Source organism: Molothrus ater, chromosome 1, assembly GCF_012460135.2.
Source record: "Molothrus ater isolate BHLD 08-10-18 breed brown headed cowbird chromosome 1, BPBGC_Mater_1.1, whole genome shotgun sequence".
NCBI lineage: Eukaryota > Metazoa > Chordata > Aves > Passeriformes > Icteridae > Molothrus > Molothrus ater.
Window position 1 is genome coordinate 47,443,316 of NC_050478.2, and position 6,620 is coordinate 47,449,935.

A 6,620-nucleotide genomic window follows, 5' to 3' on the forward strand; every position below is an offset into this window, starting at 1 on the left:
TCTCACTGCCCAGGGTAATCTGTCCTTAGAAACACTGCTAGTTTTTATGCAAGATCATTAGCTGAACTATTCAGTATGAATTCTTCTCCTCAGGGCTATGTTTAAAACATGTCTCCAGCCCTGCAATCCCCCTGTCAGCAAAGCTCCCCATTATCTCTTCTTTATCTAGCTTTTGTATTCATCCCTATCTTAACCATCTAAACTAATAAATTGTCTCAAAGGACCATAACATCTGGTCTGCCAGACACATTTCATGTTTCAATTGTCTCTCTAGCACTTCTTACAAAGATTTTGTCTATTCAAAGTCAAGGCAAGTTCTGTACTTCTGATGTCAGCAGCTCTGAGACACCTCTAACAATAAATCCTTGAGCTCATTAATTCCCCTTGATCTGTTCATTCCCACTCACAAAGTTTGCTCTCCTGAAATAAAGCACCTTAGTGTTGTTTAGCAACCTTTTGATTTAAAAGAACTCCATGGGCATTCAGTCAATCCAAGCAGTTTGGTTTGATTCTGACCATCACTTCTTTGCTGCTGGAATCTGTAGTACTGATATCAGATTCCCATTACGACTAGTGAAGAAATCTGTAAATTATTGGGTACAAGACTATCCCACCTCGATTTTACAGATGAAATTTAATTATAGAAACCCACTCATTTGTAAATCTAAGGCTGAGTATCTGCAAGCAGGACTCAAAACATTATACCAACAGATTTTTTTCTTTCACCATTCTTCCTATAAATTTTTAATCCAAAGTGTGTTCTTTTGACTAGTGTTATGCCTTTTTCCTTCTTTGTCATACTGGGAAAAGAGAATTATCATCCCCTTTAGCTTTATTAATCTGTCCTGAATAGTGCACCTCTTTGAACACCTGATTTTCTTTCATGATCTCTGTTCCCAAAGTGTCAACCTGGCTTCCTTGCAATCCCACTGAGGTCCTTCACTATGTGTTCATATGTAGTTCATATGACTTTATTGTGTTAATTACACATTTCTGTTAATACCCTGCTGTCCTTGACATGACAGTTGTTTTTTTAAAAACACTGAAAAGTTTGTATATTTCTACATTATACTGCATATACATATGCCCTGGTGGAAAATCTGACAGTCTAGGACCCATAATTCCTCTTCTACACAAAAACCATCTTGTAGCAGATTCTGTATGTGAACAGGCTGTACCAAACTGAGCAGTAGCTCCTTGGTTATACATGTGACTGAAGCTGAGTGCTTGCGTGTCTGTGTGAATATACAGAGTGAGTCAGTCTGTTATCCCTACAAGGAAGATCACTATGGCTATTAAATTACAATGGGCAAAAACATTAGTGTAGCCATTAAAATCAAAATCAAATTGATTTTTGAGATGACCATTATCCATGTATGCAATTCCAATTTTTCCTCTTAAAAATGGAAAATTCTATACAGTCATAAGAGCAGTGCAATAAACTCTATAGAAAACTTAAAATCAGGATAACTCACCCTTGGTGTTCTTTGACCTAATTTATCTTCCAGCATCACAAGGGCTAGAGAATATGAAGTATCATCTGCATTGTGGATACCAAGGCAACAGGCTCTCTCTCAGCTTAAGGACAAAGTAAAATCTCATGGCAATCAACAAAGCTCTCTGAAACGTTTCCCTGATGCTAACTGTGCTCTCAAGCATCTGATCTGAAAACTCACTTGTCTTTGTGATCCTACTATTGTTTGTACTGTTGGAACACTGCAGACCCTCAGTGAGGGACAATTATACCACTTGAAATGAAACTTAGCTTGGCTAGCAAAAAAAGATGATATTATTTCTCTTCAATAAATATTAAAATTCTACCTCCTTCTTTAACAAACATAAGGCATTTCAGAAAGTTTACAAACACACAGAAAAGAGGAGACCTTCCAAACAGTTTTTCCTCACAATGTATTCCCTGAGCTTCACCATCTATTTTTTGCCACTGCCCATCTTCATGCTACACTACTTTCCCAGAAGCAATGAAATGCCAAAACAAGAAAAGCAAACTTTAACTGTATGGTTATCACATTAATCTTTGCCTCACATTTTACATATGGATGTTCCTTAAAGTGCTGTCACAAAAAGGGGAATGAAGTCAGTACAGAGAAAAATGAAAGCAAATTGGGATCACCGTACACACACAATAAGCCAAGGAAGAGAGAAACTGAAGGATATATGATGTGGTATATTTCATATACAAGTAAAGTTATGCCTGTCTGTAATAGCTCAGAAAACTTTAGGGCTAGATCTTTGCACAGTGCAAACAGGTCCAAATCTACCCACTTTATTAACTGGCTTCATATGCTGTGCAAACACCAAATGAAGAAGAGGGACAACTGTTTTAGGGTTCTGCCTACATTTTGCTCTTATATGTTTCCCTAGAAATTTGAACCCAACATGCTGTCCAGGCCAGTTAAGTGTGTTAAAAATGTGCATTCCCAGTTCCTGAACAGGACTTTGGAACACTAACTGTAGTCCCATGAGACAGGATCTTTGACAGCAACATCCCCTTAAGATATTGCTGCTGAGTAGTGTTCTCATGACACATCATACTGCCCCCTCCATTGCAGCAGGTGCCTATGTTGGGAATGAGACCAGAGAGCTGATCCAGACTCTGAATCCCCTTATCAGCTGACTACCTCTACAAAGCTCCAGCCCCTGCCTAGTGCTGTGCTGTGACACTGGGTAATGTCACTGGTTTTACAGTACTGGATCTCTGCAGATCCTGTCATCTGGCTTAGTAAAGGGCCTCAAAAGCCCTTGGGCTGAGGCCATAGAAATTCCAGCCCTCACTAGAGAAATGCAATTGGTAAAGCAGCAGTAGGAAGGTATCAGTTGTCCTCTACAGCAGCGCCTGGGAATGATTCAGATGAGTTAAGACAAATGTTTGCTTGAGCAATTAAAAAAAATACTTGTTCTTAAGTGGAAATGGATCCATACATCATAGCTTATTTGCTAGGAAGACCCACAATGTCTTTTGCATTATATCTAACTGGTAGGAAAATAATTCAAGACATATCAAAGCCAAGTCATGTATAATCATTTCAATTAACAGTATTCATGCTGTAACTTATGTATTGCACTGCATCCTTCTGGCCACAGGGCAAAAATATTCTTTTAAATCATCAGCATTGGAAAACTAGCCTACAACTCAATAAACTGATGATTCCACATTTCCCAGAGCCTACTCTGTGTTACATAATCTGGAGGCTGGGTATTTTCAACCAGATGAAGACAGCGGGGTGCCTAGTGTTACAGCACCGCTTCACCACGCAGCAGCATTACCACAAGCACCCGAATGGGAGAATCTGGTGGCTCTGGAACAGGCAAGCTACCGACACGGCTGTTTGGAGGCATGTTTGGAATACGAAGCCCTCGAGCCAGAGAAAAGCTACAACAATGGGAGCAATTTGGCAGCTCCCTCGCAGTATTTCATCCACTTATCTCAAGCAGGAGTCGTGGAGTGAGCGAGCCCTCATGCCAGCTGCAGGAACTCACCTCTGCTGAGGGCCCCGCAGGAGGGTTTGCGCCTCCGGATGCACATTTTTTTGAAGGGAAAGCCACCGAGCTTTCCCTGGTAGCATCAGCTATCTCCTGAAGGTGAATGCTACACTCCTGCTAGCAAGGAGTCTTGGTAACAGAGAAAAGAAACACCTTTATAAACACAGAACCTCTGCTCTGCACGTTCAGTAACCACAGTGACCTGGTGCCGCGGGGCCAGCCACACAAGGAGCTTTCACTTCACGCGAAGCGAATCCAGGAGCGCCGTCGGCGGCCCAAGCGGCACTTGCAGCCCCGTGCCTCCGTCTGCAGCAGCGCAGCGAACGGCTGGCCCGCAGCCGAGCCGCGACAGCCCGAGCCGCGACAGCCCGAGCTGCGATAGGCCGAGCTGCGGTAACCCAGCCGCGATAGCCCGAGCCGCGGTAACCCGAGCTGCGGTAGCGCGGGCCCCGCTGCCCCCGAGCCCCCTCAGGCCGGGCGGCGGCGCCATCTAGCGGCTTGTTGGAGCAGCGCCGCCGCCGCTCCGCGCGGGCTCCGGCCCTGCCCTCAGCACCCCCGGTTACCCCGTCACCAATGACGTGCTCTTGTTTTGTCGAATACTCATTTCCTTAATTATCTCTGGCTGACAAATTAGACCGTCAAGTGGCTCATCGGCCAGACAAGCGGCTCATTTATTTTTACAGCAGTGTATTTTCACATTGCTGTGGTTATTTCATGGCTACAGTTTGACCTTGCACCAAGTTACTAAGCAAAACAGTCCAAGAAAGCCACCCAAATATGATAACTTTGACACAAAGACCAGGTTTTGTCTTTCCTTTCCAAGCAGCAGTTAAGGTCAGCAGACCTCCTAAAGCCATAAAGAAAATACCTCTGCACATGCACAAAAAAGCCCCTCATCTTTTAAAACCAAATGTATCCACAATCCAATTTACACTTGTCTCATGAGCACCTCACACCAAGCTTCTCCCTCTAGATTTCTGCAAAGCGAGGGAAAAAAATGTCAACAGTCTTTCTGTAAGTTTTCCCCTGCTTTAAGCACACGCACCACTGTGTGAGCAAACTCCAGTTGTAGCTGCCGTGGTATAAGCGCCATACTCCAAAAATTACCAGTAATTTTGCAGTTTATTTCTAGGAGGGCAAAAACTACGCAAGAATCATCCACCAATATCACTGGCATGCATTAAAGGAAAAAAAAAATATTGTTATATAGCAACATTTCCTCATGTTGTTTAAACAAAGTCTAAAACAAGCACAAACTAATCCTAATAAAGAAGAGAAAAACTGTCTTGGTAAAGAAGTGGAAATGCTGCTCCATGGGAATTCTCCCACTGGACACTGTGCTTGCCTTTGCAAAGGCAAAAGAAGTTATGCAGCCCTAGCCTCTTTATGGACACTTCCTTCAGGTGCAGTATGTGCTTCCCTCCTCTCCAATCACTGCTACTGGGTTGATTATCCTTAAATACATCTAAACTGACAAGCATTCACATTAGTCATCCAGCTTCCTTCAAAAGCAAGAACTTGCACAGACAGCTGCAAGTGAGTAAATCCAGCCAAGAAGCTACAGCTGAACAGGTACTCCAGATCCAGCATTCCTGCAGAGCCACCACCACACAGAATGGCCAAATACTTTTTTTTTTGGAGGGTGGGAATTACAATGAAACCTTGTACTACCTTGTTAGTTGGACAAGCAGCAGATTTGAAACAAACAAAGGCTCTGAGTGATGAAGTAACTCATTCCCAGTTTGCATCATTCCACCTATACTAACACTGGAATCTGAAAGAAGAGTACCTCACTCACAAGAACAGCCACACTGGCATTAACCCCCTTAACTTGAATGCCAGCAGTATTAAAGCTTCCCCATGGCACCCTGGAGGCTTTGGCATCTGGCTGGCACCAGAGTAAAGGCAGGCCCCAACCTTACTAACAAGGGTGCACCCAGCTGGGCTGCAGTTGGGTCCACAACTGCCCACCCCAATATAACCAAAAATAGGTCAGAGTTCACACTCACTGGGATAAATTCTGAACTGCTTCCTGTCAACAGCAAAGACTGCTAAATATGAATTACGCTAAAAAATGTTCAGTATGTACAGGAAACTGGCAGCAGAAACATGACTAATCATACCATCTAATGGAAGCATCAGCTTCATTTTGCATCAAGTAACAAGGTAGTGTCTTAGACTGAAGCAAACTTTTCCTGGAATATCAGGTGGTGACTTCTCTATGAGTGACCTGGAAAGCCAATTCTGCCTCTCAGGGTCTCCCAACCAAGCAGTAACAAGAGATGGCAAGCTTACAATAGAAGAAAAAAAATCCTTTTGTCCACTATTTTGTATCCAAGAATTCTCCAGTTTGACTTTATGTTACACTTGTGTCCCAGTTTCAGCTGGGATGGAATTCATTTCCCTTTTTAGTAGCCAGTACTAAGAAGTGCTGTGTTTTGGATTGAGTGTGAGAACAATGCTGATAACACACTGATTTTTCTCTTGTTGCCAAGCAGTGCTTACTCTAAATCAAGGTCTCCTCGGTTTCCCATGCTCTGCCAGGAGCAGACACAAAAGAGGCTGTAAGGAAACATGGCCAAGACAGCTGACCTGAACTGGTCAAATGAGTATTTCAAGCATAGAACATCATCCCCAGGATATAAACAGGGGGAAGCCATCCTAAATGGTGCCATGGGGAGCTCAGGGAAAGGCTGGGCATTTGTTAGCAGGTGGTGAGCAACTGTATTGTGCCTCATTTTTCTTGGGTTTTCTTTGCACCCTTTTTACTACAATTATTAGTATTACCATTATATTTCAATTTATCTCAATTATTAGACTGAGTTTTACTTTTTTTCCTGATTCTCTTCTCCATTCCATGAGGGAGGGAAGAAAGGGGGAAGAAAACAAGCAGCTGCACAGTACAGTTGCCCACTGGGGTTAAACCATGACAACTTGTTAAGCCAACAGTGGCACTGCTAAACTCAATGTAAGCTGGGCTTTAGAAGTCGATGCACATGTATGTATGGATAAACAGGAGTTGCAAAGTATTTTTCAAAGTATAGTATTAAGAAATCATGCTAAGGAGTAGCAGTGTGTTGCTCCATCAGCACTGCTGATCTGATCTGTGTCTTCACAGC